The sequence below is a fragment of the Eurosta solidaginis genome, chromosome 4, assembly GCF_040869045.1.
Source record: "Eurosta solidaginis isolate ZX-2024a chromosome 4, ASM4086904v1, whole genome shotgun sequence".
Lineage (NCBI taxonomy): Eukaryota > Metazoa > Arthropoda > Insecta > Diptera > Tephritidae > Eurosta > Eurosta solidaginis.
In genome coordinates this window covers 604,753-614,041 of record NC_090322.1, presented here as the reverse complement: position 1 = coordinate 614,041, position 9,289 = coordinate 604,753, and the positions used below count along the sequence as shown (strand labels likewise).

The window sequence follows — 9,289 nt, the reverse complement described above, 5'->3', positions numbered from 1 at the left end:
TTACCCTCTAAAACTCCAATCAGTGTATTTTGTGTGCTTAAATTATGTTAAAAATTGTGCTAAAGTTTGTGGTGTGGTGGAAGTAACCTACTAGAATTTTGTGAAGTTCCGCTGCGTTCCACTGAAGTTCGCGCATGCAACATCTTTATTTTTCAAAATTCTTTGGTAAAAACTCCTATATCTGCGAGCAACGTGACTTGTCGGATATTTTTAAAAATGTTTATTGGAGCGATTTTCCGTTATTCCTTGTTAAGCGCCAATTATATTTGTAAGTAAAAATATAAGGAGTTTTTTTTTGTTGAGATGGTAGCACGAACTGTCATAATCTGGTTAATTGTCAGGTGGTGACAGTGAACCATGGTAAAAACCACTATGTTTGAAAAATATCTTCTCGCCAGAAAAATTTTAATTCGAGCACCATAGTATTTGTATCTACGTATGTATGCACTAAACAAGCAAAAGTCAATGTATATGTATATTTTTGGAGATATGTATGTATGCATAGATGTTAGCGCACACGAGTTTACTAAAATGTTTTTCGTTGTTTACGTTTTCATTTCTGTTTTACTTTTGTTTGATGGTATGTTGTTGTGTTGGGTGAATATAGCTCATTTTTTATATTGAAGAGTAGCTCTCCAGAGCTTTTAGCTTTTTGGCTGTCTAACACGCTGCCAACTTCGGCATTTTGTTGCGACTTCAATTGGGTTGGCTTCAATTCCACAATACAAAATTTCAGTTCTTATCGTGCGCTGGACTCGGACGTTCAATATTTAAACGGTGCTAGTGCTCATGTCCAGTGAAACATACCTTACTTATATCATTTCAAAAACACCTTAATAACTTTTGCAAAACTTTCTTTGCAAATTTTTTTTTTGTCAACACCAAAAATTGACTTTAACTGTCAAATACCGAATAAAGCCAACATCTTTGACTCTATAATGATTCATTTATAATCAGGACGTTGTATATATTTCTGTTTAAATTGTGTCAAAGAAATTATAATGCATTGCTGGGCTTTCTTCTGCCAAATGTTCGGTTAGTGTTAATTTTTTTTTGCTTAAATCCGACTTCAGCAGCTTTGAGAATTAAAAACAACCACCAATATTGTGGTGGTAGAAACTTCACGCTGGTGTTAATGATAGTATACATACATAAATAGCATACTAGAGAACAGCAAACATATAGAATTAGACTGATGTGCGATAAATGCTCTCGCTCTCTAAAAGTGGCAAGGAGGTCGCGGCTAACGTTTCGGAAATAGTGCTGCTGCTATCGCCGTTAGAATAGAAACAATCGGTCGGTCGTCCTCAACGAGCTGCTTTAAATTGCTGTCGTCGTTGCTGTCAACGTCTCTGTTGCTAATGTCAACTTTGCTATTAGCTTAGGTGTTGTCGCTTTAAGCAAATTCAAAATTTGCACATAAGTTTATTTAATGTGTTGGACTCGTTGCGAAAGCAACAAACGCTCGCGTTTTACAAAAACGGTTGACAACGGCTCATTTCATGTAAAAGACATCAAAAAAAAAAAAAATAATAAGTCGTGTTTAAAAAATCAATTTGTTTATAAAGTTAACTATAAACAAACAAAAAAACAACGACCATATTAAGTGAAAGCAAAATTGAAATTTTGTTCGCGGTGTTTTGGAGTGCCTTTCGAGTTGTTTGAATTTAGTGCCTTTGTGACAGCTCGACCAATATATACATATGTACAGATATATATATGTATATGTTCAATGCCATTTGAATTCTATAAAGTAATATTATTAACAGTGCAGCGAAAACAATATAAAAGCTTTACCAGTGCCTAATTGAAATGGTTAACCTTTTGTATTTTTTGAGCGGAAAGCTCATACCAAAATAAAATCCTTAAAAAATCAAAATATTTGAATTCCTTAAAAAATCAATGAAGAGTCGAAAAATTGATAAATGCAAATTTGAAGAGAAGTGAAAAGTTTGAATTATTTTGTATGAATCCTTACTGGTGTTAATATACATTCACGCATAGTTCATATGTATATGTGAATTACTTACAAACATACGTTCATACTAATTTACACATGAATTGGTGTTTAGTGTATTTCGCAGTGCTTATTTGTGAGGAAACATTGCACTCATCTAAAAAATACAAAATATTTGTAGAATTAAGCGTTAAAAGAATGGTAAGTGTTCACAAAAAGTGAAAACACCCGGTACAGCAATTTATTCTTTGCATGTACATGTATATGTACATAGATATATACATACATATATAATTAAAAATCAAGCAAATTCATCCGCAGCGGAATTAAGTAAGAACAGGTAGCAACAGTCCCCATCAACAGGTGTTTTTTTTTTTAGCACAAACAAACAAATACACATACAAATGCTCTAAAACGCATACTCACATGCACATACATATTCCAACCATCCATAGGCATCTTCTATGCATAAAGTAGGTATGCAATGCATATTTGATGATGATAATAAATATGTCAATGGTTCATCGCAACTCATTCATATTTGTTATTTAGTGAGCCACCAACTTTTTGGTCATTTACAAACATATTTATTTATGTAAAATGCGTAAAAACTACATACAAACGATCTGATTATATATGATACAAATATACATACGTTAATGTGTGTATATTATGTGCACATACACGCATACATACGCACCCAATTAATTTATGGCTGCTTTTCCACCCGCGCTGCCACCTTGTATCATTGCGCCATGATTCTGCCGGTCGCATGGCGTACGAATGCGTTTCCAAATATTTTCACTTTATGTATAAAATTTTTTTTTTTGTATAAATTAATTTATTTGATGTGCGCCGTGCGTTATCGTACTTCTTGGCATGTTGCCAAGTTTTGACGGTACCCCTAATTATCTTATCTCTTCTCTTCTAGTTTCCTATCGCACATATTGAATTTTGAAGCATCAGAAGATAAGTTTTTTAGTTCCAACCAAGGAATTTTGAATCAGCACTTTTTTTGTTTTCTTAAAAAGTACCCTCGTGAGTAGAAAAAGCTTACTTGCTATATCGAGGTATCTTAATAAATACACAGAAGAAGAATGTAAAATAATGAACTTTCCTTTTGAAAAAATATTCAGTTCATGACATGGGATCGTAAACGACTGGCATACGCCTTATCGCCCACACTCTCTTGTATGGGCAATTTAAAGCGAATTTCAAGCGCTTTCCTTATAATTACGCCTTGTTTTGAAGAAAAGGTAGTTCTAACAGCAGAACTAAACCGTAATGGTACAATCTATTATAAGAACGTACAATTACAGCCGAATATTGATGATATAGATATTATTTGCTTTAACAAACGCGCCGTGAGTTCTGCCTTCTCTGGATTAGATAAAGAGGCATACAAAGTAGGTCTTGCGGTAAATGAGGACAAAACTAAGTACTTGCTGATATCCAAGCAACAATCAGTGCATTAGCGCCTTGGTAGCCACGTCACTGTTGATATATATACATTCGAGACTTCGAAAGATTTCTGTTTCTATTTGAGAACCAGCTGTAACAGCTAAAACAATATCGGCTTACAAGTCAAGCGGAATATAACATTTGCCACCAAGTATACTTTGGACTGTGCAGGAAATTGAATAGTAAAATCCTCTCCCGGCGAACAAAAATCACGGTCTACATACGCTTATGTATGGCTGGAAATCATGGACAATGTCGAGAGAAGATGAGATGGCTCTTGGAGTGTTCGAGCGAAAAGCTCTCCGGAAGAGTGTCGAAATAGATAAATAGGTATACTGATGAGCTGCATTAGCTATACGCAGATACGAAGATAGAGCAGCGAATAAAAACACAAAGGCTTCGTTGGCTAGGTCATGTCATGTTCGACCAAGAAAGTATTTCAGTCGACACTACCACACTAAGTTGGGAGAGGCAGGTGAAGGAAGAAAACAGGGATAGCTGGGCGTGACTTATGAGGAAACGGCCAAAATCCCTTAAGCGGTTAAGCACCAATAAATGATGATCAAGTTCAGGCAGATCTAGCAGACAAGGTTTTAGCTAAACAAATGCAACATTGCACAATTTTCTTAAACTTCTTTTACTTAAAAAACACTTTGAGCATTTTAGAACTTGTATCATGTCTTGTGTCATTTCTATAAATCTCTTTTCGTGAAAACTTTATTTTAATTGCAAAAAAAAAAAAAAAAACAAGTAAGATTGTCATGTAATGAGTTGCTTAGTTCTATTTGCTTATGTGATAGTCTTTTTCTACGAGATATATTACGTTTGCCAGTACTCTTTAAGAAAAAAGTAAAATGAAACCCTAATGTAAACAGATCATGCATACATTTTATGTAAGGGCATTTCGACTTACAACAACCAGCTATAGCTTAGCAAACTACAAGACAGTTTTCAAGGGTGGTAAATGAAAATAAATGCGTATTTAGGGGGATGATTAGTTAACTTCGCAGTATGCAACATAAAAGGCAAGATTTATACTAAATACGAATTTTAAGACCAAGTGAAGATGTCGAAAAGGCATAAGCTGTACTTATTCGAAATTTATACACTGATGTATGTATAAACCCTGCCAAAATATAATAGAACTAATATTAAAAGAGATGGGGCCGCTAATAATCATATTGAACCCTGTGAATATAGAACGGAACGCGAAATCGAGGCGATTAGATCAAATATGAGGAAAATTTTAAACATACTTAGTTTTCTGTTATGCGTTTCTTTGAAGGGTTGCAAAGTGCTGTACACATTTACATATGTATGTGACGCTCCGCGAGAAAAGGCCCCTAACTCGAATGCTGTTGATTTTTCACGGCGATCGAGGTGCGCTAGCTTTCGCATGATCGCCCGTTTACGGCACAATTACCGTCGACTTTGATTGCTAATAACTCAAAAAACAATAAAGATATCGATCTCCGCGTATTATCAATTTCAAAAACGAACTCTGATTTGTAATATATCGTTACAAAAATATTGATTCTTTTTCGAGTTAGGGGTCTTTTCCCGCGTAGCATCATATATGTAATATTTCTGCATAACTAAAGAGGATTTAAAAGGTCAATTAATTTTTTTGGACCGATTTGTTCATACTATTTCATATGATATGAAAAAAAAAATACTTCACAAAATGTAATCGACTATGAATATTAAGTTTCCTTACTAATTAAAGGCAACTAGCCCGTGGTCTTTCACGATATTTGTATGGAAAATTATACTAAAACATCGTTTTTGAGAATTGTACTAAACTTTAAGGCTTTCAAAATGCATAGACGCATTTTACTACTGCACAGTCCAAGGTATATTTTGTTCTATTCTAAAAACAGGTAGCGCCTTTACGGGGTATTTCCTTCTTTTGTGAAAATTGTTGCCTGCTCGCAACGCGAATGCGTTAAACTTTTACCCTGCATAAAATGGCGGTGTGGCAGTGCAACTCTGCTAAACCAGCCGATCGTAACAATTTATTTTCGTAACTTCACAAGTTTTTAGCGAAGAAATATGAAATGAATGTAATAATTGCTGATGAATTTTTATTATCATTGACAGCGCTAATACACGGGGTAGCCATTTATGTTCTTTCCATGCACTATAAATGTTGAAAATTTTCTGAGGTAGGAGTAACTCTATTAAGGCTTTACCATTTACTTAGGCAACACTTTATTTCAGAAAAGAAAACGCTAATAGATTAACTGTGAACCTTTTTTAATTTTACGCCTGTTTTTCTATTTACGCGATAGAAAAATTGTTTAGTTATTTTTTTACATCCAAATTCAGTTAACCTTTTTTTAATTTTAATTTTTAACAGACAAAGAACTCGTTTGGCGCTTATAATTAAAACCACTCGCCCCTTTAAGCTTAAAGCTAGAGACATTGGTGCTTTATCGGTAACCGTATCGGTAACCTTATAACAGCTGATTCGACCAACCTTATGAGAATCAATGCAATCGATTATTGGTGCCGCTAAGATCGTAACCGTATCGTAGCCAACCAATTGGGTTTTGGTTTACCGTCGTAACGATAAACAGCTGATTACGTTAGGGATACGGATACAGCGATACGACATACGGCACCAATGACTCCGGCTTTACGCTTCTAACACACTGCCGCTGTTCCAGCCAAAATTTATTGCTTTCTGTTCAAGCAAGCCCCATCGATACCCGCGAATATCCCGCAAAGCAAGCTACCAAAAAATGCCTAAAAACACACGCAGAAGAGAACTCGTCACATTTTTTTTTTCAATTCAGCAACAATCTTGCTCCTACTTGCCAGTATTTTTCATGTTGCTTTTTCGTTTTTGTTAATTTGGCGTTCGCACTGTTTTTGTAAATATTGTAGTTGCTGTTGTTTTAATGGCGGCTGTTATTATTTTATTGGTTTTTGTTTTTACTTTTCTACTTCCCTCCTAACCTTGAAGCACATTAACTCAAATATATTTGGTGTGAACATACTATATTTATGGATATGTGTATGTATTTCAATGAGTGTATAGAAGTATTAGTACGTACATTAACCTAGTCCATTTGTATGGATTTGCGCTCAGGAAAAAAAGTTCCACCGCGCATACCCAAAAAACTAATTTTCGAGCCTGCGAAAAAAAATGGCGAAAGGGTAAATTTTTCGACCAAAACACTCCCCAAAACCCAAAAAATATTTTTTTTTTTTTTCAAAAAACTGTTATAGCCACCGTTTTTACAACAGTTTTTTGAAAAAAAAAAAATATTTTTTGGAAAAATTTACCCTTTCGCGATTTTTTTTTCGCAGGCTCGAAAATTAGTTTTTTGGGTATGCGCAGTGGAACTTTTTTTCCTGTGCCCAAATCCTATCGAAAAATCGATGACGCGACATCGAATAATAAATCGACCCAGTCTAACGTACATATCTGGAAGATTTTAAGTTGTTTCATTTTTTATTCTAATTATTTTGTTTTCTTAAAATTCTATTTCCTTTGTTTTCTTTTTAATATTAAATGTTTGAAAGCTTTGATGTATGCAAATATACACGTTTGTTGTTGAATTCTCCATTTATGTTTCTCAACACAAGCTATAATTTTGTGAACTTTAGGCATATAAAGCGCGCTTAGCTCAAAAGGCGCCTGGGCGAAACAAGCTTATAATAGAAGGTCCCAGGCCCATGAAGTAAAACCTCAAAGTCGTTTTGCGTACTTTGGTCAAACTTCTTTCCTATGGTCTTATTAAGTTTTTAATATTTGGGTTAAGCAATTTCGAAAAACGTGGAAAAGATGCTTAATATCGGATCGAAATACGCAGTTATCTTATGCATTTTTTAAACTTTCGAAAAGTAATTCTATAAAATATTTTAAGGCATTACTTCTGTTACGAAAGCCTTAGTATGTCCCCTTTTTTAGATATGTGATTTTGAAGACGAACACTTTTCTGTTAACCAAAGTTCATTATTTGCGTGAAAGAATAGTATGGTTCGTTGGTCGCGTGATAAACTAGCACGATTCACGAACAAATGAAACGTTCCACTCCACATCTTACACGCGAACATGAACCGTGTTTGCCTTCCATAGGAATTTGAAACGTGCTAGTCTTCCATAGGACCGACGATATAATACAACCGATCTTGTCGATTTTTTTAGAAAACTTTGTATATACGTCACCCTCTCCTGAAGTTTCAAGTCTACTAACTGAAATGAGGAATTACAAAAAAACTCCCTTCTTTGTGTTATTCGCGGCATACACATATGTCTGTTATAGTAGTCAAATTTCATACAATACAATGGTGGGCAAATCTCTTCTTCTTTAAGTAGTAACAATTTATGACAGTCATAGCAAATTGAATATATCATTTCATGTTCATAAAAGGTATAAAAATATGGATAAGCGGGCGGTGTTTGATCATTTCCGACAAAGTAATTAAATAATAATTAGTTGAGACAAGTTTTGCTATAATTTGGTAGTTTATTGGCTTAAGTGGTCTGAGCCACAAATAGGAGAAGTTCTTCAGTGTGATTTATAAGGTAGTTAACTCAAAAATATGCGTCAAAATAAAAAAACAAAAAGATGAAAAGTAAACTACTTAATTAAGCTAAATGATATACATATGTATGTATGTATAACCTTAAAGCAAAAACAACTAAATCAATACTATACATAAAACGTCACCCTAAATTAAATATACCGAGAAATCTGTTGCGCAATTTTAATAATTTTCTTTTCTATCGTTATGGCTGAAGGATGGCTTAGAAAATTTGATTTTGGAAAGTAGGCGGTGCGACGTCCTTTATTAAGAAAAATTTAAATTCGCCTTATCTCCGAAGTTATTTTAAGAAGGTATGCAAAATGTATTATATAATTTCCATATATGAGTGGGGTACAGTGGGAGAGAGAGTTGGATTAGCAGTGGGAGTGGCAGCGAGATTTGGAGCGGGAATGGGAGTGAGAGGGGGTTGGAGTGAGAGTGGGACTAAGTATTGAGAGTGGGATTGAGATTGGGAGTAGGTGAGGGCGAGAGAGTGGGAGTGGGAAGAGTGAGAGTTGAAGTGGGAGGGAAATAAATGGAATGACAAAGTAGGCGAGAATGGTATAAAGAGAGAAGAGGGCTTCCCCTCACTTTTTCAATGTAGGCAAGCCAATTTGGGCAAAACAAAGTCTGCCGGGTACACTTGTAAGTACATATATAAGACTAGAACCCAAAAACAAAGCTGCTTCCTTTTCTGCGAAATTCGAATTCAGTTGTTTGCAAAATTCCCTATATTAGATCTTGTTTCACCGAGTTTAACAGATTAACATTTATAAGTGTGGTACATAGATGCAACCAAGTATTTTCATCGTTAATAAGCGCTCAACTTGCTCAACTGGCTGGTCATGTCAGTTAGCCAAAATCGGCTGGGCGGTTGAGCGCTTATTAACGATGAAAATACTTATGTACTTACACTGTAGATATGTATTGGTAACCAACAAAAAATGCAATAAGCGAGAAGGAACATAGTGGCAGCGCTTCTTCCTGCCTTCCAGCGGCTCTGTACATATGTGCGTATTTATGAAAATAGCTGCATAAATATACTTAACGACATTATAATGAGTAATATATACATATACATACATTATGTAACGAAATTGTCGGTAGAAATTAAGTGCAAATTTAATTTGCAAAATAAATAAATTAATTTGCGCAAATTCACAACTGTGTCCGCTTAAAAATGGAAGTCAACGCAGCCAAACGCTAATTAGAGAACATAAAAAACTTAGAACCTGAAAAAGTACTCAAACGGGCTCCATTTGGTTTCCGAAATTGAACCTTTGCCATTTCCATTATGTATGTTATTTTCCAACATTTACGCGTAATATGTTG

At 34.8% G+C, this 9,289-nt stretch overlaps 1 protein-coding gene across 1 annotated transcript in view; it reads left to right on the top strand.

Moving 5' to 3' along the window:
• Window positions 1–780: 780 nt before the first annotated feature.
• The window catches only part of Atf3 (Activating transcription factor 3), a 67,196-nt gene continuing 58,687 nt past the window's right edge, over window positions 781–9,289 (top strand). Inside the window, exon 1 of the mRNA XM_067779270.1 lies at window positions 781–2,158. The gene's annotated coding sequence lies outside the window, so the exon portion shown is untranslated. The remainder of the gene's footprint in view (window positions 2,159–9,289) is intronic.